Source organism: Carcharhinus amblyrhynchos, chromosome 3 (assembly GCF_965287045.1).
Source record: "Carcharhinus amblyrhynchos chromosome 3, sCarAmb.v2.hapA, whole genome shotgun sequence".
In the NCBI taxonomy this organism is placed as follows: domain Eukaryota; kingdom Metazoa; phylum Chordata; class Chondrichthyes; order Carcharhiniformes; family Carcharhinidae; genus Carcharhinus; species Carcharhinus amblyrhynchos.
Genome location: NC_137326.1, coordinates 111267680 through 111294870, shown reverse-complemented (window position 1 = coordinate 111294870; position 27191 = coordinate 111267680). Strand labels below are relative to the sequence as shown.

The following is a 27191-nucleotide window of genomic DNA, read 5'->3' as shown; positions in this document are numbered from 1 at the left end:
TGTCTTACTCAAGGTCGTGTATTAGCCTCATGACAGCAGCCAATACGCTAAGGAAATCTTACCAGCAAAGCTTATTGGCTTGTGAGACTAATTCTAATTAGCTGTTCTCCTGCGTGCCTACCTTTTATTCTAGAAGATTAAAGGCACCTATAGTTAAAAGCCAATGTTTTTGCAAATATTTTTATAAAATTGTTTAAAAATGTATGGCCTGATTTTTAAGCTAGTTAACAATTTCCCAAGTGCATATTTCATATACATGCTGTAACCACATACTGTGGTCCATTACAACATATGTAATGCTGACTAGATTTTTTCCATTTGCAAGTTGAAACTGATCCAAAGTTCTGGAACGAGTAAATACTTAAGGAAGCTTCAACAAAGTTTTAATCTAATTTAAAGCTCTGTATTCAAATGAAGATATATTCTTTACAAATGCTTTAATTATGAGATGACAACAGTTTTGTCCATCACTAATGATGGCTTAAACAATTAGATTTTTATAAATCTGTGAAGTACAATTTTAAACCTGAAGTTTGGTTCATCAAGTCGAACTTGAGTAACTCGAGAGTGACTGTGGCTATGACAGTGTAATATTCTTACCAAATTATTTTTAGTTCACGTTTCTGAATCCTATCCTGCTGTGTCACTGTACCAACAGCTATATATCAGACAACACAGATGGCCTTTTCCCTGCTGGTCCAGACATCACATTGCCGTCTCTAAATGTTGGGAGATTAAAACTGGCAGCAAGTAATATTAACATTTCTTATTCTTTGTTAATAATTTAAATGTTGTTAATTGCTTCTCAAATTATTTATGCTTAATCGGATCTTCCGATTTTTGAGAATAGTGATCAAAATCTATTTTCACGTGCTTTTTTCATTCGTGTGAGCATTGCTGTCAAGACTGGCATTAATCTCCCGTCCTGAAATAACCTTGAGAATGTGATTAACTGTTCAGAAGGGTTAAGTTTCTGGTCAGTGGTTCATAAGTTCATAAGATATAAGAGTAGAATTGGGCTATTCGGCCCATCAAGTCTGCTCCGCCATTCAATCTTAACTGATATGCTCCTCATCCCCATTTTCCTGCCTTCTCCCAATAACCGTTCAATCCATTATCGATTTATTCACTGTTCCAGCTCCACCGCACTTTGGGGTAACAAATTCCACAGATTCACATCCCTTTGGGAAAAGTAATTTCTCCTCAGCTCTGTTTTAAATTTGCTACCCCTTATCCTAAGTCCTCTCATCCTAGAATGCCCCACAAGAGGAAGCATCCACTCCACATCTACCTTATCCATATTTTTTATTATCTTACACATCTATTTGATTTCCCCTCATTCTTTTAAATTCCAGACAGTACAGGCCTAAAATGTTCAGTCTATCTTCATATGACAAACCCCTCATCCTCGCATGCTGATGAAGGGGATTTGAGCAATGGTAATGCTGTTAATTTTTTTTTTTAAAAAACCATCCTTGGGATCTGAGCATCTCTGGAAATGTCAGCATTTATTGTCCATCCCTAATTGCCCTTGTGAAGGTGAGTTGATTTTTTTGAATTGCTGCGTTCCCTGTGTAGATACATCATCGTACTGCTTGGTACGTAGTTCCATGATTATAATCCAGGAACAGTGATGTATTTACAAATCAGAATGATGTGCAAATTGGATTGCAAATGGTGGTGTTCTCTGCCTTATTTGATATTGCCCTTCTAGGTGGTAGGGATCCCAGGTTTGAGAGGTGCTGTTGCAGCCAAGGTACACTGATACAGGAGGAAATGAATGGTTAAAATGGCTGATGCAATGCCAATCAGCTGGGTTGCTTTGTCTGGAGCGTTTCAGTGAGTCATTCAGTCTACCATCTACAAGTCACAGACATGACTTGTAGATGGTGGACAGCGCTTGGGGAGTCAGATGGTGAATTATTCACTGCAGGATAGCCAGCCTCTGACTTGGCCTTATAGCTGGTGTTTAAATGGCTGGTGCAGTTGAGTTTCTGGTCAATGATGATCTCCAGCATACTGATGTAGAGAAATCTAGTGAGGGTAATGCTGTTAAATATCAAAGGGAATGGTGAGATTCTCCCTTGTGGAGGTGGCCATTGTCTGGCACTTCCATCGCATGAATGTTATTTGCTGCTTCTCAGCTCAAATCTGAATATTGTTCAGATTATGTGGGCACAGATTACATCAGCATGAGAAGTTTCAAATGGTACTGAACACCATGCCACCAACAGTGAATGCCCCCACATCTGATATTATGACGGAAGGGACGATGAAGCATTTGAAGGTGGTTGGGCCCAGGACACAAAAGTGTGGAGCGTTTTCCCCATTCCCACCTGAATTGCAGTGATTCAAGAAGGCAACTCACCATCACCTTCTCAAAGGCAACTAGGGATGGGCAATAAATGCTGGCCAGCCAGTGACGCCCAAGTCCCATGAATGAATAAAAAAAGAATGACTGCCCTTGAAAGTAATGCAGAATTTAATTGTATGTTGGTCAAAGGAACCTCAGCGCCATTTCCCATATCCATCCCACCCTTAGCCATTTTCCTGGAGGCAGAATAGAGGGGCAAACATAAAGCCCTCTGATTGGCTTCCAGCTTTGAGAGCCCACCCCATCATGCTGAACTGAACAGTGAGCCCAGCCTCTGGCCTTTAATTGGCTGTTCCGGGCTGCACCATATTGAGTGACTTTCCCCACACCATGCAGGCTTCTGGGCCCGACAATGGGATTAAGACGGCAGCAGGAATATCTTGCCCGCTAGGCCAGGCTGCTGCTTGACTAGTTTATGGAATTGCCCTCCTGATTTTGGCGCAAGTGCCCAGAGGAGGCCTTTGAAAGTTTGTGTGGAACTTTGATGTGTCAGGTGCCCAAGTTGATGCTGGGTGGTTTATTTTTATTAGACTCTGTTGTAGTGATTTAAAACAACTAAGTGGCTGGCCGGACCATTTCAAAGGGTAGTTGAAAGTCACCATTACTGTATGAACACACATAGATCAGACCAGGCAAGGATGGCAGATTTTCTTCCCTAATGAGTATTGAACACAGTGAGCACCATCACAATCCAGCAGGCTCATGGTCACCACAAAGGATATTGGTGCTTTTATTCCATTTTTTTAATTAAGTGAAGTTAAATTCCCCACTCACCATCGTGGGATTTGAATCAAAGTCTTGAGATTACAGCTCTGACAAAGGGTCATCCAGACTAGAAATGTTGGCTCTATTCTCTCTCCACAAACGCTGTCGTAGAATAGAATTGTAGAAACCCTACAATCCAGAACTCAACCCATCGAGTTTGCACCTAAAACAATCCCACCCCAGGCCCTATCACCACAACTCCACACATTTACCCCGCTAATCTCCCTAATATACACATCCTGGGACGCTAAGGGGCAATTTAGCATGGCCAATCAGCCTAACCTACACATCTTTGGACTGTGGGAGGAAACCGGAGCACCCGGAGGAAACCCACACAGACACGGGGAGAATGTGCAAATTCCACACAGACAGTGACTCAAGCCAGGATTCAAACCCGGATCCCTGGCACTGGGAGGCAGCAATGCTAATCATTGGCAATGTGCCGTTATCAGACCTACTGATATTTTCTAGCATTTTCTGCTCTTGTTGTCCTTGAGATTACAAGTCCAATAACAGAACTACAACGCCACCATGTTCGCAATACAACCCTGCCCACTATAAAGTAGATTTTATGGAACACAAAATATTATTAAACTCACTGACTGGGATCTCCCTTTCTTTAGTGCACTGACTACCTTTTTATCTCCATTGTGGGTGACAGTGCAACTATTCCTGATATAAATGTATATCACTGGGTCAGCAAATCAGTTTATTGGAGTATTGAGCTATGTAGGCTTTTGGCTACCTTGCACCACATGACAGGTTCCTCATCTCTGCTGGGGCTGCAGTGTGAAGGAGCAAGTGGAGGTCAACTTCTTTCATGTACAGTGGAAAGCAAAACCAGTGGCAGGAGTACTCAAGGGATTGAAAATCTCCCTCCATTATTTTTAGTACATCGATTAATACATGAGCATCAAATTGCTGTACGTACCATTTTGCACAAACACATTAACCCATTTACATTAACAGATTATCAACATTGTTAAAATAGGAATTTGTTGCGAGCGCACCAACCAGGTAGAGTAAAATATAATTTAGGCTTTGTATCTTTTAGAGTCATTACAGTGACATAGATGTATAATGAGGCTTCTTCCCCCACCACCGCCCTCACAAAGTGGCATCTCATATTTGGCTGGTAACAGAGCAAGGAAAGAAATTTAGGAGAATTACATTGTTCTAAAAATTATACTTGTGCTCAGTGAGTAAATAATGATTTCAAGGAGCCGTATTGAATATCCTTCAAAAAGGGGAGAGGGCACGTGATGTGTGATGACCCCACACGTGTTTGATATGATGCAGACAGCATGGTATCTTTGTTCCTTCTACTCATCATTACAAACTCTGCAGCTAGCCAATATTTATTGCCCTGTTGGGTGACTACACACTTTTGGAACTTGAAACAACTTTGGAAAGCACCAAAAACCTGTCGAATTGTTGCAACATCCAGGGAAAAAACTCCCAGCAACTAACCTGTAAATAGTTTGTGACCTTTTTAGGTAGAATTAAGAGGAGAATGGCCCTTCAAGCTGTTTGACATGTGTTCAGCTCTGTGAACATAAGGGAGCACTAGCTCTTAATTAGCAGCTTTGATGACAAATAAGCGTACACTGATTGACATCATGATCTTAATGCTCTGCATGCTTCTGACAGATGTTAACTGTCGTATAAGGATCTAGCACATAAAGCATTAAAGTGAGAGTCTGCATAGCATCCTCCACACAGTGATGCAAGGGAACACATGACCTGCTCCAATGTGTCAGTATAGTGTTGAACAAAGACATGAATAGAAGCAAGCATGGAGACAGCTTTTAGCTTGGATTTTTATTGTACCTATATATGTAGTTTATGGTGGTTAATAAATACTCACTGTTGAACCACCCAAGACTACAAAAACCTTAATAAGATTTACTGAATGATGCCCAACACTTTTACAACATGGTCGCAGCGAATGGAGCAAGTCAAAACCTTGCAGAGACTGCAAAAAAAACGTTAAAATTCTAGAAAATTGAAGAGAAAAGAATCAAAGAAACACCCTGTCCTGAAGGAAAGCTGAAGAACCGGAGGTGTATAAGGAAATCAACAAAGAAAAGTTCCAAAGAAAGGCTTGGGAGCGGCAGGAAAAATTGAATTCCTCACTGCAGCAGAAGACTTCATTGAATCCTATGGAAGTCCAGGTACATTACCCAGAGTATACAGAGGCAGCAGACCTAACAGGGGTGAGCGAAAATTTAAAAATTCCTGGACAACACCAGTCCAGAAAAATTTAAATATTGCAGTGATCAAAATTTGTTGTTTAAATCGCAATCCGAGAAATCAACTCCTGAGTCAGCACCTAAAAATGTGGTGGCCAAGCTCACACAAACAAAGAAAAAATACTACTGAATTTAAAATGAATTGCAACTAAGTAGACAGATTTAAAAACTCAGCCAATGTTGAATTTAATACTAAATCCAGAGAACATTGTGCTAAGGCAAAGGAAACTCTAAACAGTTGACAGCCATTGTTGAAATAATGTAGATGCTGAGATTATGAATGATATTACTGCAGGAGCCTGCTAAAACTGGCAAGTGTAGGAAAACCTTTTTATGAAGAAGCATGGTGGCACAGTGGTTAGCACTGCCGCCTCACAGCTCCAGGGACCCGGGTTCAATTCCAGCCTTGAGTGACTAATTGTGGAGTTTGCACATTCGCCACGTGTCTGCGTGGGTTTCCTCTGGGTACGCTGGTTTCCTAGCACAGTCCAAAGATGTGCAGATTAGGTGGATTGGCCAAGCTAAATTGCCCTTTAGTGTCCCAAGGTGTGTAGGTTAGATGGATTAGTCATGGGAATGTGTGGGGTTGCAAGGGTAGTTGCAGGGAGAGAGTCTGGGTATGAAACTGTCAGAGTGATGGTACAGGCTCGATTGGCTGAACGTAGGGATTCTATGACACCATCTTTGAAACTTCATGAAAGCTGAAGTTGCAATTTAAAAATTTTAAACATGGATCCAAATCAATTTTGACTTATCCAAGGCCCAGATCAATCACAAAATTGGAGACTCCGGAGAAAGGGATTCCTGAGATGTGTGCACCTTACCATGGATGCTGGAATCTGAACCAAAAATGGAAAATGTATTAAAGTCTCAGCAACTGTGGAGATTGAATAGAGCTAATGTTTCAAGGCAGGATGACCAATTTGCCCATTTGACTTCATATGACACTTACCCATATAACTTCACAAGATGTTAATACCTATCATTCTTGGGCATGTTTTATATCAGAATGAGCTATCAAAAGGTTATTTTGCAGATAATTATTTAAAGAAGGCAACAGATCACGAAAAGGTTAAATGGGAGCAGCAGAGTGACAAAGTGGTTAGCACTGATGCCTCACAGTGCCAGGGGCCCAAATTCAATTCCTGGCTTGGATCACTGTCTGTGTGGAGTTTGCACATTCTCCCTATGTCTGCGTGGGTTTCCTCCAGGTGCTACAGTTTCCTCCTACAGTCCAGAAACATGCTGGTTAAGTGCATTGGCCATGGTAAATGTTCCCTCAATGGACCCAGACAGGTGTCGGAGTGTGGCAACTGGGGGATATTCATAGAAACTTCACTGCAGTGTGAATATAAGCCTACTTGTGACGAATAAATAAATAAGTAGAAAAACACATGAGCTAAGATCTTTCAATTAACTGGTTTTGGTTTTTCCAAGAGAGATGGATGGACATCTCAGAAAGGTGTGAGCATATAAATTTCCATCTGTTGTGATCTATCTGGGAATTGTGTAGGAATTCCTATCTATTGAGATGCATCTTGCCTCCACATCTGTTGTGTCAGTCGACGCCATAATCATGTATTATATCAAAAATGGCACATCCATTTTTTAAAATAATACGCTATGCTCTAATTTTTACAGAGTCAGATTACAAGACAAACACTTTACTCAAATGACATAGACAAAAGATCATGAGATACACACAGAAGGGATGGCCACCTGTTGGGTGTAATAACAGCAGTTTGTGTTAAAGCTACACTAATCAAGGAAGTTGTTGATTAATACCCTGGTGATTTGTCAGTTATTTCTAACACTTGCATGTACTTGTTAGCAATTACTGTATTTGGCATAAAGATATTTCCTGATCAAACTTCATGCAAACTAAAAGAACATAAACTGTATTTCCAACAGCCACCTGCAAAGCCATTCTGGAATTGGATTCCTTCTGAGGATAACTTTGTTTTAAAATAAGAAGAGCGGTATAGAAGAAAACAGACCAATTTCTGCTCCAAAGTTGTATGTTTGTATGAAAACCTAGAAACAAATTTTAAAATGCTCCATATTTGTCGCAATTGGTTTTGAATAAACAGTCAGGTTCTGAATTCAGTGAAAACTACCATTAGGTAAAAGTCACCAATCTAATTATAGGGAGGGACAAAGAATGACTCAATCAAAGCACAAACATAATGCACTTCCAAAATGGGCCATGATGTCCATTAGATAAGTAATGAGTATAGAAAATAAACATTTCATTAAATCGTGTTGTTCTCCAGAAAACAACAGATATAATTCACCAGTATCAAAACTTTATCTTTTCATACAATTGGACTTTAGAATCCAGAATATTTTTTATTGCAATATATTTCAATTATAAAATTCTACCCATTGACCAGGAATATAATTGGGAATGAAATAGTTGAGTATTTTAATACAAAGAGTAATCTTTGAAGTGTAGTTCATCAAAATAACAACTAGTGGTTCATTAACAAAATTATATATCATGGTATTCATTTTACTAAATTATATCAGCTGCAATCATTGATTATAAATTACCAGCAAATAGTTAGGCCCAGTTGTGGCTTTACACAGCACTTAGTATACAGTAATTAATAAAATAATTTGAGCTTTTAGAATATTGGTTGTATCATATATTAATTAGAAGATCTCTGCCAAAGCATTCCACATTATTTCTATATGTTTCATCTTATGTCACATTTGTGCCAAGAAGCACCTTTACATTGTTGAGTAGAAAATGTAAAATCCTCTGATACTGAGTCTTCCAAACTAGAAGGCTCCAAAGTCAATTCAATGTCTATATTGAGCTTCTTTTCAACAGTCAATGCACTCTAATTGACCTCAATGTCTGTAAAATGTAAGAAATAGGAACAGGAGTAGGACTATTGGCCTTGGAGCCTGCTGTTCCATACAGTAAGGTCACGGCAAATCTTCTACATTAAGCACAGTTTCTTCTGGGTTTGACAGCCAGCACCTTCTGCTGATTGATATATTTTATATCTTTATGTTGGATTTTTTTAAGGAGTTTGTATTTTTCCTTGTAGCTGCAAGTATTTGTTTTTCTATCACATTTGTCATGAACCATGCTGGTGTTAGCTGCAAGAGTCTCAACTTGAAATACCAGCTCATGGTGGCATATGGTGTTTTTGGCCTATTGTAAGGAGTCATGTAAAACTACTGCAAGGAATCAGCCCAGTCATAACAATTATTAGAGAACATTTATTAACTAAAAAGAAAAGAAAAATCCACAACAAAAAGGACAATAATACTCTAAGACATTTAAGTACATGAATAACTAAACACACACACAGTTTATGTACAAATTGTTCCAAAATACTTCTACGATCCCTGAATTCACTAAGACTTCTCTTTCCCAAACAACATCCAAATTAAATAACTCCCATTATTCAATTCCAGCTTATAGTTACCACACAATACAAAGCTGATGATCAGGTCTGGTAATTATTTTTTCTTGGTCTAGTGAAGATATTTAAACTGCCTTTACAAAGGTTTCTGCAATGCCAAAACTCTAAGACCTAGATGCAACCCTATAGCATCTGAGAAGTAAAAGATCTTACGGGACCCCATGCTGTGAAATGGGTTCTAGCCTTCGGGCTGTGAATGCCAGACTGGTTTCTGGATGTGAGCTGCGGACTGGCCAGTCTCCTTCTGAGATGGGTAACAGTTATACTGTCTCCCCTTTTGTTATTTCAAAGTTGAGAGCCAGCTGTCTACGTATCTCAAATTATTTCCTTTTTGTGGAGCTTAGCATTTCTATAGCCCTGAATCACCCAGTCAGTTAGGTAAAATGTTTCTGTTTGGGGAACTTAACATTCCTGTAGCAGTCATCTAAGTAATCTGTTTCTACCACTACAGCAATTCACATCTGATCATCTTTAGATGCAATCATATGTTTGGAATGCCCCAATCACTTTTAGAGGCTTGCCTGCTGCTGGAAATGCTGTTACTGTTGCTAGGCAGATTTCTATCTTTCAGACCTTTTTTAATTCTTGTTACAGTTGCTGCAAGGAAAATATTTGACACTTTTGTTAGAAACGATTTGACATATTCCAATATAGCTCCCTTAAGTAATATGTGATGCTGCCAATATATATTGAGCATGGGAAAGCATGGGTGATCTATAGGACAGGCAGGGACCAATGTTCAAATATATCCAGCCATAAAGTGGTCAGGTGGTATATCAAAGTATGACTGTTCCAAATAAATATATATGAAATAGACATCAGGAATAAAATTGCGGTTAAAAAAAACGCATGAAGTGAAAAAAGCTCATAATCAACAATTATTTATTTCTGATAGATTTTTTACAACATTTTTATTTTGCCCTTCAAAGTTTAACTATTTCTAGCTATCAACATCGAAAAGTTCATCAAGATGTGAATATTAGCCAGCTGTTTCTAACGCTATTTAGAAGCATTATTATAAATATTTTGCTGCTATCCAGTCAAACTGAGAAAAGGGTATTTTTCCACATAAATAAAAGGTACAGTTAATGAGAATGCCAAAACAGGTAAGCAAGAGGAGAGAGAGGGAGCAGAAACAAAATGGAGAGGTGACTGAGGAACCCTACCGAGATCTCCAATTAGTCTCATTGTCAGTTGGGTTGTTATCCCAAATTTCATCAGGCAAGATTATCATTATGCACAGAGTCACCCCTGTTACCTCAATGTGAAAAAATTACTGCAATCTTACGACCTTGTTCCATTGGCTGATGGCCAGGGTGAACCAATAAGATTGCAATAGTGCCTCTCGCAATCTTACCGGCACCAGATATCCGACAAGATTTTCCTCGTGCCCTTCTCAGGCGTGAGGCTGATCTCATTATTTAAATTCTGTTTAAAATTGAATTCAAATATTACAAAGGAGCCCAGAACACGGTCATTCGGGCTCACTTGCCTTTGAAGCCTTGCTTGTAAAGGTTCTCTCTGGAGAAGATCATGTATGGTCCCCATCTAGGTGGACCAGATGTGATGATCTCACTAGTAGAATTTGAGGCCATTGAGGCCCCCCTCCCCCAGGAGGTTGGGGACAGGAGGTGCCCCTTGGGCACTGCCAGTATAGCAACCTAGCACTACCAGCCTGGGACATTGGCACTGCCAGACTTGCATCTTGGCAGTATCCACCGGGCACTGAACAATGCCAAGGGGCAGGCCCCCAAGGGGTGGGCTTATGGGGAGGGGTGGGACCCAAGGGGCAGGCTAATTGGGGAGGATACATTGCAACAGTGATCAGGGGAAAACGACACGCTGCGCACTCTGCAACCAGCGATTGGTTGGTCCATGCGTTGGTAGTGGGGTAGCTCAGCCATGGAGCCCTGTGATAGCTTATGGGGGTAGAGTGAACAGATGGTCCATGCGTGGGAGAAGTTGATCAGCCCTGGCCTCACGTTAATTAGCCAGAGGCCAGCAGTAGCTGGGGGGAGACAGTGAATGATAGATCTCTTGTTCACAGAACACAAAGATCTGAGTATGTGCAGTGGTGCCCTCTGCCGGCTTTTATCGAGCTTAGGCCCCACCCCCTCCCCCTGCAGGCAAGAACAAGATTTTGCTTCATTTTTTTTGCAGAGCGAGATAAGATTCCATTTTTTAACTCTTCCAAAAAAAGGTGTGATTTTCTCTCCCAATTATAAAAGGTAAGCCTCTTAATGAAAAGAATGATGAAAAATATAACTCTCTGTAAAAATGAATCAGGGATGCCAAAAATGGAGATAATTCTACGTAACATGAAGCAGAATTGATTACTAGTTTGAGAACTGAGGCAATTCCACAATATAATATTGGTAATGATTCATACAGAACACTCAAGTAATTCTATACTCGAATAACAAATATAACTTATTATTGGGTCAGGGAGGGAATCTAACTTCTAATATGCATATAATTCATTATGCAGGTCAGAGTTGCCATACAACTAATTATCGAGACGGATGTATGCTAATTGTCTTAGTTATCTTAATCTAGAAAATTGTTTGATCAGTTTCAGTGTGGTGAGATTATTAATATTAATCAACTTAAAAAATCTATCTGCTTGCCCTATTCCAATGTCACCTACCCAGTAACTGTACTTCATCTGAATTATACAGAAATCATGGTGGTCCACTTTGGTAGGAAGAATGGTAGGAAGGACTATTACTTACGGGGGGAAAAACTGCAGCAGGCGACGGTGCAGAGGGACCTCGGGGTCCTTGTGCATGAGTCGCAAAAACCCAGCCTGCAGGTGCAGCAGGTGGTCAGGAAGGCGAATGGGATGCTGGCCTTCATAGCGAGGGGGATTGAATATAAAAGTAGGGAGGTCTTGCTGCAGCTGTATAGGGCATTGGTGAGGCCGCAGCTGGAGTACTGTGTACAGTTTTGGGCGCCGCACCTGCGCAAAGATATTTTGGCCTTGGAGGGAGTGCAGAGGAGGTTTACTAGGCTGATACCGGAGTTGAGGGGGTTGAGCTATGAGGAGAGGCTGAATAAACTGGGCTTGTACTCATTAGAGTTTAGAAGAATGAGGGGAGATCTCATTGAGACATATAAGATGATGAATGGGGTGGATAGGATAGAGGTGGAGAGACTCTTCCCGCTCAAAAAAAACAGTAGGACTAGGGGGCACAGCCTCAAGATAAAAGGGGGGCGGTTTAGAACAGAGTTGAGGAGGAACTTCTTCACTCAAAGGGTGGTGAATCTCTGGAATTCTCTGCCTGTTGAGGTGGTGGAGGCTGCCTCGCTAAATATTTTTAAGACGCGGGTTGATGGGTTTTTGATAAGAGAGGGGATTAAGGGTTATGGGGAGAGGGCGGGAATGTGGAACTGAGCAGCGACAGATCAGCCATGATCTTATTGAATGGCAGGGCAGGCTCGAAGGGCTAGATGGCCTACTCCTGCTCCTATTTCTTATGTTCTTATATGGTGATAAATTTGGTGGAAGGTATTGCATGGAATGGAAAATTTCTTATGGAAGGCCACAAGGTTATGTAGCATGCAGCACATGACTGCTCTCCTTGACACTTGCACTGACTGTATTATAAAACTCATGCGATATGTGTTAGAATTTCAGATTCAGGTCGAGCGAGACAAGTCAGAGTGCTATAGTAGAATTTTAGCATTCGGCAGAGGTCACTATACAGGCCTGAGGAAAGAGTTGGCCCAAGTAAACTGAGCATAATAATCGAGGGCAGGACATTTGAGGAAGAATGGTGGATGGGCAGCGAGATATTGAATATCTCTCACTTCAAGTATATTCTTGAAAGGAAGAGGAATTGTAAAAGAAAAAAACAAAGTTCCATGGCTAGACAAGAAAGTCAAAGAGGACATAAATATAAAAACTAGGGCATACCAAACTTCAAAAGCTAGCAGCAAGCTGGAGGATTGGGAGAACTTTAAAGTTCAGCAAAAGGCTCCTAAAAATAGAATCAAAAGGGCTAAGATGAACCAAGAAAGGAAACTAGCAGAAAACGTAAACACAGATACTGAAAGCTTCTATAAGTATATAAAGAGGAAGAGAATAGCTAAAGTAAATGTTGGCCCTTTAGCAGACGATACTGATGAGGCATTAATGGGGAACACAGAGGCGGCAGAGGCACTAAACCAACACTTTGCCTCTGTCTTCACGGCAGAGAATAATGAAGACTTTCCAAAAACTGTAGTTAATGCAGAGGAACTTGGTGCAATAACCATCACTAGGGAGAAGGTATTGAATGAACTAATGGGATTGAAGGCAGATAAGTCTCCAGGACCTGATGGCCTGCATCCTAGGACAATAAAAGAGGTAGCAGCATGGATGGATTGGTTGTGATCTTTCAAAATTCCTTGGATTCTGGTAAGGTCCCAGTGGATTGAAAACACACTAATGTGACACCCCTATTCAAAAAGGGAGCGAGGCAAAAGTAGGAAACTGTAGGGTGGTTAGCTTGATCTCTGTGGTGGGGGAGTTGCTGGAATCAATTATTAAGGAGGAGGTATCTGAGCATTTGGAAAGACAAAGCTCAATTCACCATTGTCAGCATGGTTTTATGAAGGGAAAGTCATGCCTGACAAACTTGCCTGAGTTCTTTGAGGACATAACCCACCAGGTGAATAGTGGGGAGCCCATGGATGTAGTATAAAAGACTGATCCAGAGGGCGAGATCCCAGGGGATTAGAGATAGAGTACTAGATTGGATTGAGGATTGGCTGACTGACAGAAAGCAGAGGGTTGGGATAAATGGGTCCTTTTCTGGCTGGCAAAATGTAACTAGCAGAGTCAATCCTCAGACCTCAACTGTTTACAATCTATACAAATGATCTGCAAGCAGGGTCACAGTGTAACAGCAAAATTTGTAGATGATACTAAAATAGAACATAAGAACATAAGAACATAAGAAATAGGAGCAGGAGTAGGCCATCTGGCCCTTCGAGCCTGCCCCGCCATTCAATAAGATCATGGCTGATCTGTCGTGGCTCAGTTCCACTTTCCCGCCCTCTCCCCATAACCCTTAATCCCCTCTCTTATCAAAAACCCATCAACCCGCTTCTTAAAAATATTTAGCGAGGCAGCCTCCACCACTTCAACGGGCAGAGAATTCCAGAGATTCACCACCCTTTGAGTGAAGAAGTTCCTCCTCAACTCCGTTCTGAACCACCCCCCCTTTATCTTGAGGCTGTGCCCCCTAGTCCTACTGTCTTTTTTGAGCGGGAAGAGTCTTTCCACCTCTATCCTATCCATCCCATTCATCATCTTATACGTCTCAATGAGATCTCCCCTCATTCTTCTAAACTCTAACGAGTACAAGCCTAGTTTATTCAGCCTCTCCTCATAGCTCAACCCCCTCAACTCCGGTATCAGCCTAGTAAACCTCCTCTGCACTCCCTCCAAGGCCAAAATATCCTTGCGCAGGTGCGGCGCCCAAAACTGCACACAGTACTCCAGCTGCGGCCTCACCAGTGCCCTATACAGCTGCAGCAAGACCTCCCTACTTTTATATTCAATCCCCCTCGCTATGAAGGCCAGCATCCCATTCGCCTTCCTGACCACCTGCTGCACCTGCAGGCTGGGTTTTTGCGACTCATGCACAAGGACCCCGAGGTCCCTCTGCACCGTCGCCTGCTGCAGTTTTTCGCCACGTAAGTAATAGTCCTTCCTACCATTCTTCCTACCAAAGTGGACCACCTCACACTTGCCAACATTAAATTCCATTTGCCATTTCCTGGCCCATGGAATTTAATGTTGGCAAGTGTGAGGTGGTCCACTTTGGTAGGAAGAATGGTAGGAAGGACTATTACTTACTCTTAATAGGTGGGAAAGCAGGCAGTGAAGACAATATAAAGATTCTACAGACGGATATGGATAAGCTAGGAGAATGTGCCAACATTTGGCAGATGGAGCTTAATGTGGGTAAGTGTGAGGTTATCCAGTTTGGCCAAAAAAAAGAAAAGAAATTTATTACCAAAGTGGAAAGCAGATTCAAAACGCATCCACGCAGTGGGATCTGTGTGTTTATGTTCATGAATTGCAGAAAGTCAGTATGCAGGTAATAAAAAAGGCAAATGGGATGTTAGCATTTATTGCAAAAGGACTGGAGTATAAAAGTATTGTTACAATTGTACAGCATGTTGGTCAGACCATATCTGGAGTATTGTGTCCAGTTTTGGTCTCCTCATTTAAGGAAGAATGTGGTGGCACTGGGGGCAGTACAGAGGAGGTTCACTGGATTGATTCTGGGAATGAAGGGGTTGACGTATGAGGAGAGATTAAACAGTTTGGGCTTGTACACACTGGAGTTTAGAAGGATGACAGTGGATCTGATCGAGGTATATAACATTTTAAATGGGATTGATAAAATAAATATAGACCACATGTTTCCTCTTATGGGAGATTCTGAAACAAGAGGTCACAGGTATAGGTTGAGAGGCAGCATATTTAAAATTGAGGTAAGGAGGAACTACTTCTCGCAGAGGGTGGTCCATTTGTGAAACTCATTGCCACATGGCGTGGAGGAGTCTGATTGGTTGAATGGGATACCAAGACAGAGATAAACGTATTTCTAAACAAAAGGGAAAGAGGGATATAGGGAACTGCTGGGAAAGTGGATTTGAAAACAGGGAGAGATCAGCCACGATCTGATTGAATGGCAGAGCAGGCTTAAAGGGTCGAATTTGCCTACTTTTGCTCCTAGTTCCTATGTTTCAATTTTTGTAGCCTTCTACTACCCTGTTTGTAGAATGGACTTTGTTGTTGGGTGCACTCTGGGTTCTGAGAACTACATAGATGACATTAGCATATCCTTTACTTTCCCAAACTCTTGCCTTTCATTCTGAAAAAGAAGTGCCTCAAAATGGGCAGCGGACCTGGCAGAGTAGATCCCAGACCCAGTTACATGTTTGAATTAGAAAGATAAGGATAAAGGGCTTCATTCCACATTCTCCTGTTGTGTGATTGTGATTTACCATGATTGTGAAATAAAACTGGTTTCAATAAGGAGGATACGAAGAAAGAAAGGAAAAGTTGAATTTTGTAGATTGTAATATAATGATGGTTTGAACATCCCCCTTAATTCAAATTTCCTCCCCACATACACTGCCCAACCTGCTAAATATTTTCAGCTTTTGCTATATTTTCTTTCAGGTTTCCACATTTGTTATCATTTATGCTGAGCACGATTCTTTAAGTTACAAAGCTTTGATTATCATTATAATTAATGTTGGAAAAATTGATATCACCAAATATAATTACTCTATTATTGTTTATACACATCTCATAGAATCCCTGCAATGCAGAAGGAAGCCAGTCTGCCCCGATGCTCTGAAAAAACATTCCATCTACGCCCATTCCCCACCCTATCCCTGTAACCCTGCCAATCCAACTGCACATTTTTAGGCTATGGGAGGAAACTGGAGCACCTGGAGGAAACTCACGCAGACACAGGGAGAACAGGCAAACTCCACACAGACCATCACCTGAAGTTTGAATTGAATCTGGATCCCTGCAACTGAGGTTGGAGCTGCTAACGACTGTGCCACCCTCTGTGAATAGTGCAGACATTTGCTCTTCTATTTCCTGCTAACTATCTGGGGGTCTATAATAAAAACCTAGCAATGTGGCTGCCCTTTTTTATTCCTAAGCTCTGCCCACAAAAGTTTCATTTGATGCCCCGTCCAAGATATCGTTCTTACTGCAGTGACTGAGTCCTTAACTAATAATGAATGCCTCCACCCCTTTTACCCACGCTCCCCTGTCTTGCCAGAATATTATATGTCATGTAAGGTTCGTTGCCAATCCTGCCTCCCTAAACCATGTTTCTGTGATGGCTACTATATCACAATTCCACATCAATTCTCACCCTTAACTCATCCGTTTTATCTGTAGTACTCCTGACATTAAAGCAGAGTCCGTCCAGCCTTGCCTTACTCTCCCGAAACTTAATCCAGCTGTACTCCCTCTGACTTGATTGTTTTACTGTATGATGCTGCGTCCTTATTCTGCTAATGGTCTGTGTCCCCTCCCACTGCCAAATTAGTTTGAACTCCTTGCAACAGCACTAGCAAAACATCCCACAAGGATCTTGGTCCTACTCTGGTTCGGATGTAGACTATCCTATATTTACAGGTCTCGCCTTCCCCAGAAATGATCTGAGTGACCCAGAAATCTAACTCTCACTTCTGCACTAACTCTGAAGCCACACATTCATCTGCACTATTCTCCTATTGCTAGCACGTGGCACTGGGAGTAATCCAGAGATTACAATCCAAGAGGTCCTGCTTTTTAACCTACTGCCTAACTCCCTGAATTGTTGATGCAAGACTTCATTCCTCTTTCTACCTAAGTCATTGATAACTTCTGCATTTTCACCTTTCCACTTTAGGATGTCCTGCAGCCAGTCAGTGACATCCTGGATCCTGGCACTCAACACACCATCTGGAGTCACGTTGATTACCACAGTAGCACCTCTCTGTACCCCTGATTATAGAATCTGCTATATCAATTGCTCTCCCCCCCACAACTGTACAGACAAGCCACTTGTGGTGCCAGAAGTTTGGCTCTGTCTGCATTCTTTAGAGGAATGAACACTCTCATCATCTTCCAAAATGGAATACCAATTTGCAAGTGGGACTCCAGGGAACTCCTGAACTTCCTGACTACCTGCCCATTGCTCTCAGGCTGCCTGGTGGTCACCCATTCCCTTTGCCTTCAAGTCCCTTCAGCTGCAGTGTGATCATCTCCCTAAATGTGCTATCCACAATCCCCTCAGACTCGCAGGTGCTCTGCAACGTCCCCAGTCATTGTTCCAGCTCTGAAACTCAAACTTCCAGGAGTGGCAATTGGATACACTTCCGACAGACACACTGGTCCTGAGCACTGGAAATTGCCCAGCTTCCCACATAGAACAGGAAGAGCAAAGCATAGCTTTGTGCTCTCCTGCCATGACTAAACTTTTAAATTAACAACTTTAGAAGATGGTTTATCAAGTAAAATAAATCAAATAAGTCCCTACCCTTGCTTTAACAATGACTTAGAACTTAATATAGTTTGAAAATACCCACCAGGACTTATTCACCAATCAGCTGCTCCTGTTGGTTCACATCACTTTCTGAACTGCAATGTCATCTTGGAACACTGCCCTCTGTCCCTGTATGACCTCCAATTTACCCTGCCATCACTGCCAAGGTAAGTGGATTAGGGCCTTATCTTACCACTCTTGTAGTCTCCTGAGCCTACAGTTACCTCCCAGGACTGAGCTCTACTGCCACTGAAAAGGCAAGTTCCCTTCCGAGCCACACACCACACTCACTTGGAACTACATCACCATTCTCTCACTGTCACTGGGACAAGATCCTGGAACTCTCTTCCTACCTGCACTGTGGATGTACCTACATCACATAGATTATGGCGATTCAACCTTCTCAAGGGCAATAAGGATGGGCAACACATGCCAGTCTAACCATCAATGTATCTGTCCCACAAAAGATTTTTTTAAAAATTCAATCTGTGTATCAAAAATGAACCAATATATATTACCTTTGTTCATGCAGTCATGTCATTTACCTTCTTCCTATATTTTGTTCTCTTTCTATCAGTTTCTTTCTAACATTCTTATGAAAAGTATTTATTTTCCTGGAACATGGTTCATAGATACTTTCTTCAGCATCTCAACTGACTTTGCCCCACCCCTCACCCCAACGAAGTCTAATGCGATCCCAGAATTCGGATTGTCATGCCGTTTTTCCCTCCCATTAACCAATAGGTTCAGCCGACGGTAGTGCTCCTGCCTGAAGTGATCTAAAGACCACAGGTTCACTCTAGGACCTCTGTGGTTCAGATGACTCAGCTATCCACTGGATATTGAATTCATTGAGCCATTGGAGAGCGCGATAAAACTCCCTTATACAATCAACCATATAAATACCATCAACTTGCCATATCTTGCTAAATTAATTACACACATTAGATTTCCAGTATCTCTAACTATCTGTTAGTTGCCTAACAAGTCAAATCTGAAAAGCTTAATTACAAACCGTGCTTATAGAATAAAATCCATGGGTATTACTTGTTTTGGCAGATAAGGCAAAGGAGAATCCAAAGAACTTCTATAAATACATAAAGGGCATAAGGGTAACAAAGGAGAGAGTAGGGCCTCTTAAGGATCAACAAGGTCATCTGTGTGCAGATCCACAAGAGATGGGTGATACCCTAAAGTAATATTTCTCATCAGTATTTACTGTTGAGAAAAGCGTGGATGTTAGGGAACTTGGGGAAATAAATAGTGATGTCTTGAGGAGTGTACATATTACAGAGGAGGTGGTGCTGGAAATCTTAAAGCACATCAAGGTAGATAAATTCCTGGGGCCAGATGAAGTACATCTCAGGACATTGTGGGAGGCTAGAGAGGAAATAGTGGATCCCCTAGCCGAGATACATGAACCATTGATAGTCACAGGTGAGGTGCCTGAAGATTGGAGAGTGGCAAATGTTGTGCCTTTGTTTAAAAAGGGCTGCAGGAAAAGCCTGGGAACTACAGACCAGTGAGCTTCACATCTGTGGTGGGTAAATTGTTGAAAGGTATTTTGAGAGACAAGATCTATAGGCATTTAGAGATACAAGGACTGATTAGGGACAGTCAGCATGGCTTTGTGAGTGGAAAATCATGTCTCTCAAATTTAATTGAGTTTTTTGAAGGGCTAACCAAGAAAGTAGATGGGGGCAGCGCAGTTGATGTTGTCTACATAGACTTTAGCAAGGCCTTTGACAAGGTACTGCATAGTAGGTTGTTACATAAAGTTAAATCTCACGGGATCCAGGGTGAGGTATCTAAATGGATACAAAATTAGAGGGCAATTATAGAGAGTTGTTTTTCAAACTGGAGGCCTGTGACCAGCAGTATTCCTCAGGGATCAGTGCTGGGCCCACTGTTATTGTTCATTTATATGAATAATTTGGATGGGAATATAGGGGGCATGGTTAGTAAGTTTGCAGATGACGCCAAGATTGGTGGCATAGTGGACAGTGAAGGAAGTTATCTCCAATTGCAATGGGATCTTGATCAATTGGGCCAGTGGGCTGACGAACGACAGATGGAATTTAATTTAGACAAATGCAAGGTGATGCATTTTGGTAGATTGAACCAGGTGAGGACTTACGCAGTTAATGGTAGGGAGTTGGGGAGAGTTACAGAACAAAGAGATCTAGGGGTACATGTTCATAGCTCTTTGAAAGTGGAGTCACAGGTGGACAGAGTGCTGAAGAAGGCATTTGGCTTGGTTTTATTGCTTAAACATTGAATACAGGAGTTGGAATGTCTTGTTGAAGTTGTACAAGACATTGGTAAGGCCACACTTGGAATAGTGTGTGTAATTCCGGTCACCCTATTATAGAAAGTATATTATTAAACTAGAAAGAGTGCAGAAAAGATTTATTAGGATGCTACCGAGACTTGATGGATTGAGTTATGAGGAGAGGCTGAATAGACTGGGACTTTTCCCTCTGGAGCATAGGAGGCTGAGGGGTGACCTTATAGAGGTCCATAAAATAATGAGGGGCATAGACAATGTAGATATTCAATATCTTTTCCCAAAGATAGGGGAGTCTAAAACTAGAGGGCGTAGATTTAAAGTGAGATGGGAGAGATACAAAAGTGTCCAGAGGGGCAATTTTTTCACACAGAGGGTAGTGAGTGTCTGGAACAAGCTGCCAGAGGTAGTAGTAGAGGCGGGTACAATTTTATCTTCTAAAAAACATTTAGATAGTTACATGGGTACGATGGGTATAGAGGGATATGGGCCAAATGCGGGCAATTGGGATTAGCTTAAGGGTTTTTAAAATAAGGGCAGCATGGATAAGTTGGGCCAAAGGGCCTGTTTCCATGCTGTAAACCTCTATGATTCTAAAAATGAGTAAACTTCTCAAAATATGACAATATTACACGTGTTATATTGAAAGATACACATTGTACATAGGTAATGGTATTATAAATATTACATTTTACACTTTACAGAACTTGATTAAGATTGAAGTAACTATTTGTTCTATATTCCACAACCGTATTTTCATCATATAAGAACATAAGAACATAAGAAATAGGAGGAGTAGGCCATCTAGCCCTTCGAGCCTGCCCCGCCATTCAATAAGATCATGGCTGATTTGTCGCGGCTCAGTTCCACATTCCCGCCCTCTCCCCATAACCCTTAATCCCCTCTCTTATCAAAAACCCATCAACCCGCGTCTTAAAAATATTTAGCGAGGCAGCCTCCACCACTTCAACGGGCAGAGAATTCCAGAGATTCACCACCCTTTGAGTGAAGAAGTTCCTCCTCAACTCCGTTCTAAACTGCCCCCCCTTTATCTTGAGGCTGTGCCCCCTAGACCTACTGTCTTTTTTGAGCGGGAAGAGTCTCTCCACCTCTATCCTATCCATCCCATTCATCATCTTATACGTCTCAATGAGATCTCCCCTCATTCTTCTAAACTCTAACGAGTACAAGCCCAGTTTATTCAGCCTCTCCTCATAGCTCAACCCCCTCAACTCTGGTATCAGCCTAGTAAACCTCCTCTGCACTCCCTCCAAGGCCAAAATATCTTTGCGCAGGTGCGGCGCCCAAAACTGCACACAGTACTCCAGCTGCGGCCTCACCAATGCCCTATACAGCTGCAGCAAGACCTCCCTACTTTTATATTCAATCCCCCTCGCTATGAAGGCCAGCATCCCATTCGCCTTCCTGACCACCTGCTGCACCTGCAAGCTGGGTTTTTGCGACTCATGCACAAGGACCCCGAGGTCCCTCTGCACCGCCGCCTGCTGCAGTTTTTCGCCCCGTAAGTAATAGTCCTTCCTACCATTATTCCTACCAAAGTGGACCACCTCACACTTGCCAACATTAAATTCCATTTGCCATTTCCTGGCCCATTCGCCCAGCCTATCTAGATCCTTCTGCAGACTCTCCACACCCTCCGCACAATTTGCCGTTCCCCCAATCTTGGTGTCATCAGCAAATTTCAACACCCTACACTCGGTTCCCTCCTCCAGATCATCTATATAAATGGTAAAAAGCTGAGGCCCCAGCACCGACCCCTGGGGCACTCCACTAGTCACCATCCGCCAATCCGAATAGCACCCGTTGACCCCCACTCTCTGCCTCCTATTTGACAACCAATCCTCTATCCACGCTAACACCCTACCCCCAACTCCATGTCCCTCGACCTTCTGCAATAACCTCTTGTGAGGTACTTTGTCAAACGCCTTCTGAAAATCTAGAAAGACCACATCCACCGGCTCTCCTCTATCCACCGCCCTAGACACATCCTCATAGAACTCCAGTAAATTTGTCAGACACGACTTCCCTTTAAGGAAACCGTGCTGCGTCTGCTCTATCAAGCAATTCCCTTCAAGATGCCTTGCAATTTCCTCCTTAATGACAGATTCTAACATTTTACCTACCACAGACGTTAAACTAACCGGCCTATAATTCCCCGCCTTTTGCCTGGCACCCTTCTTAAACAACGGCGTAACATTAGCCGTTTTCCAATCATCCGGCACTTCCCCGGAATCCAGCGACGTCTGGAAAATAACCACCAAGGCATCCACTATCACCTCCGCCATTTCTTTCAGAACCCTCGGATGCATTCTATCCGGTCCTGGGGACTTGTCCACAATCAGCCCCTCCAGTCTGTCGAGCACCGCCTCTCTAGTAACAGTAATGTCATTAAGACCCTCCAGTCCTACCACCTTTCCATCGCTTACACCCGGCAAATTATTTGGATTATAAATATTTCTTAGGATACAAACATGTATTTCTTTTGTTTATTCTTTGTTCTCCAGAGTGTTTTTTTTTAGGTATTTGTACATTATTTCATTACACACAAGGCTTCACTACTGTTAACAGGAATGTCTCAAAACATATAGATCAGTGTGGAAGGAATGGTCTTAGCCTTATTTGAGTGTTAAAATACTAGAAAGGCATTTAGTATTCAAAATCTTCCCATTCAGAGGTGGGTATCGTATTAAATGAATCAGGATAATGCTTCTAATACAATGTCAATGAAAGAGCTGCAAAATCAAACTTTTGTGCTTTATTTTTTTCTGCCAATGTTAAAGTTTATTTATTAGTGTCACAAGTAGACTTACATTAACAGTGCAATGGAATTGCTGTGAAAACCCCATAGTTGCTACCTGTTTGGTACACTGAGGGAGAATTTAGCATAGCCAATGCACCGAGCCAGCACATTTTTCAGATTGTGGGAGGAAACCCACATAGACACAGAGCAAATGTGCAAACTCCACACAGATAGTGACCCAAGCCAGGAGTTGAACCTAGGTCCCTGGCACTGCGAGGCAGCAGTGCTAACCACTGTGCTGCTGTGTTTATCCCTATGATACTCTGCACTTCTATGATGTTAACCCTTACTAAGGTAGAATTTCACAATTGATGTCAGTTCTTTACCATGATAGATACATGTTCATAAACTCTTCATGCTATAACATAGACTGTCAATTTGTGCACTTTCACAGAATTCTGCTTAGGAGAAAGAAAATAGATTTTTTCTTGCTTCACCAAAAGATGGTCAAGCAGTGGTAGCAACGTACAATTCCTTGGTTCAAATCAGGTGGCTTGGCACTCATCAAATTCTTGTTTTAAGGTTATTTGACAAATATTTGACAAATAAATTATTTGATAAGCCTATGCAAGATTTCATAATGTACTCATTTGATTTGTTCTGTAATTTAAAGGCAGCACCGGGGAAACATTGCAGCAGTTTGTACAAAATAAATTGTATTATTAAGCTAAATTAGACTGAGAAAGTCACAGATTTTCCAATTGGTGCCATTTTAACATATTTAACAAATTTAAGAATTAGTTAACTGGCTATGAACGTAATGACCATCAGAAAATGCAGGCTTTTGTTTTCCATCCTCTGAGCAAGTCTTAACTGGTCGACGACATCAATATCATTGCACAGTGTAAAGCTAATGTGACAGGCAAAGGATTGAAGAATCCGCAGTCATGTGGTGACAGTAATCTCCATGGAAACAGACAGCCATTTGAGATAGGTACGATTAATATGAGTCTAATCTAAATAATCCTTTTGATTCATGTAAGGATACAAAAAATATCATCCAACTGTCTGTATCAAGCTTCAGATACAAGTACATGAAACATAAGCTTAGATCACATTGAAGAGTGAACATTATTTTATGTACAAATAACAATTAATCTGAAAGATAATCAGAATCATTTTAAAATTATAAAGGACTCTGAGACATGTATATCTGCATATATTTGATGTTGGTGGAAACATTAAAGTTCATTGCAGAAATAATTGGTAGTCACAGGATCATTAGGAGCTAATGAAATGTCCATTGCTTAGGTGTGCATGGGCAGCAAAGTAGTTAGTACTGCTGCCTCACAGCATCAGGGGCCTGGGTTCGATCCTGACCTTGGGTGACTGTGTGCAGTTTTCACATTCTCCCCATGTCTGTGTGGGTTTCCTCCCACATGCCAAAGATGTGTGCATTAGGTTAATTAGCCATGATAAACTGTCCCTTAGCATATGGGTGGATTAACGGGGTAAATATGTGGGGTTATGGAGATAGGGCAAGGGTGGGATTGTTGTCAGTGCAGGCTTGATGGGCCTAATTGCTGTCTTCTGCACAGTAAGGATTTTATGAATATAACCCCAACTACACGAAGAACATTTTGATCATCAGACCCATAAGTCATTAAAAGATGACTTCCTTAAAAGGTGATTCCTTAATCGCTTTAACTTTTTTTCACGTATGAGGATCTTACAACCATGTTATCAGAGAAAATATTTAGGTACTATCTGTGCAACCTGCATGGAAACAGACAGCCATGTGAAACATGGTGCCATACCTAAAGGGCACTTGGAGAGCCATTCACTCACTGCAGGCCAGGTGCTCCAGATTCAGAATCTCTCGCCATGTCCCAGAGCCAACAAGGTTCGGCTCCATGGTTCAGTAATGACCCCTGCAGATTCTCCTTTCAGGGAAGGTAGGAAGTCCTGTTGACCAAAGATGGCAGCAGCAGACCCTCCCAGTTGACCATGGCAACCTGAACACTGGTCACCATGATTATTATCACCCATGGGTGCTAGCACAGAAACACCCAAAGGTGTAGAAAAACAATGAATGATCTGTTACCCTCTCCCAGAGTAAGTGAACTGTCTGCTCACTGCAAACCGATGCTCAAAATTATCAGGCAGTGTAAGTGTGCGAGTGCAGAGGCATGTCAGACAGGAGGTTGGTTGCAGGGCTTAGCAGTAGATGGGATATTTTGCACTGAGTATGTAGCAGTCACTTCATATTCTTAATGTTCATCAGTTGCAGGACATGCTGCTTGTTAATCGATTACAGAGGCAAGTCCAAGCCTTAGGCATACATGCTCCTAAACTGCTCATGTACCCCCTAGGATGGCACTCAACCCTTCTGTCTGTCTGCAGCACAAGAACCCACAGAACAAGAGGGAGCGGGTCAAGACAGGCAGCGGCATTCCAGATATTCAAGTCCTAACCACCTTTGAAGAGGAAGCTGCAGAAATGGTTGTGGAGGAGCAGGACCCTGTCTGTATCAATGTTAAAACAGGAGTCTCCTAGCAAGCCACTGAGGACTGCTGCAATCTGCATCAACAGAATGCAACATTTTAAAATTTATTTTAAAGTTAATTTAATATTTGTGTCACAAGTATGCTTACATTAACTCTGCATGAAGTTACTGTGAAAATCTCCTAGTTGCTACACTCCGGCACCTGTTTGGATACACTGAAGGGAAATGTAGCATGGCCAATCCATCTAACCAGCCTGTCTTTTGAACTGTGAGAGGAAACCAGGTCTCATGGAGTAGCGCCTCGCAGACACAGGGAGAACGTGCATATTCCACACAGACAGTGACCCAAGCCAGGAATTAAACCCAGATCCCCGACGTTGTGAGGCAGCAGTGCTAACCACTGTGCCGCCCTTGTTTAGAGTTTCAAGGAGGGAGCCTGCCACCACTTCCAGTAGATTTTCTTTCCACCATTCCAGGAACTAACAGGAAAAGGAGAAGGAAAATAAAGCAGACCACCAAAGCTCCATCTCCAATCCCACCTCTGAGGATGATGATTTACCAGCATAGAGAGACATCCACCTTGGTGAGTGCCTGTTTTAGAGCAGGCTCTTGGTCACAAGCTCAGCACCTCAGATATCGATACACAGCTGATGGAGGAAGTGGCAGCCAAGGTCATAGAGTTTAGCAGCACAGAAAAAGGCCATTTGGCCCATCATGTCCACACTGGCCATCAAGCACCTATCTATTCTAATCCCATTTTCCAGCACTTGGCCTGCAGCATTGTATGCTATAGCCTTTCAAATGCTCGTCTAAATGCTTTGTAACTGTTGTGAGGGTTCCTGCCTCTATCACCCTTTCAGGCAGTGAATTCTAGATTCCCACTAGAATCTAGTGGGTGAAAAAGTTTTTCTTCATTTCATTATACATCTCAATCAGGTCCCCGCTCAGCCTCTACTGCTCCAAGGGAAACAACCCCAGCCCATCCAGTCTCTCCTGTTAGCTGAAACAGTCACGCCCAGGCAACATCCTGGTGAATCTCTTCTGTACCTTCTCTAGTGCAGTCACCTGCTGCCTATAGTGTGGTGACCAGAACTGCACACCGTGCCCTAGCTGTGGCCTAACCAGCATTTTAAACAGCTCCATCAGAACCTCCCTGCTCTTACATTGAATGCCTCTGTCACTCAGAGGAGTGCTGAAGATCAGGTCCCTCATGCATATGACGAGCCTCTAGACTCAGTCATAACAGACATGTCAGAGATCCAGAGACAGGCAGGGGAACATCAGGCAGAAATGTCAAAGGCCATATGCAAACTAGACTTAAAGCTGCAGGAATCTGTCCATGTTCTGTCTGTTGTCGTGGTTCTGGAATGCAAGCACATGGCCACCTCCATGGAAAGGTGGCAACCACCTTGGAGAGTCAAGTCCAACAGAACACATACTTGTTGCTGGATATGTGTTGGGAACTGCACTCCATTACTCAAGCCATCAATGCATTGCCAAAGTGGTTAAGTGACAGGGGGATGAGCAATCTCAACTTTCTTCCAGGTGCCCATCTCCTTAAGGAGTCAGGGAGGTGTCATTGCACAGATAGGGAGGAGGAGTACATTATGATCCTGGACCAGGAGCTGCTATAGATATGTTGCTCCTAAACTGCTCATGTACCCACTCAGATGACACTCAATCCTTCTATCTGTCTGTAGGTCAAGAATACCTACAATAATTCCTGACCTTTGCTCTTTATGAGATGGTA

The 27191-nt window shown here is 42.2% G+C and overlaps 1 protein-coding gene and 1 long non-coding RNA gene across 3 annotated transcripts in view; one reads left to right on the top strand and one right to left on the bottom strand.

The window, feature by feature from the left end:
- mcf2l2 (MCF.2 cell line derived transforming sequence-like 2) overlaps window positions 1-27191 on the bottom strand; it is a 313022-nt gene that overhangs the window by 262138 nt on the left and 23693 nt on the right. The window lies entirely within an intron of this gene.
- Window positions 682-25493, top strand: LOC145341495 (uncharacterized). The gene is made up of 3 exons (XR_013886374.1): window positions 682-750; window positions 7303-7407; window positions 25339-25493. It is a non-coding gene; the product is annotated as an uncharacterized LOC145341495 (long non-coding RNA).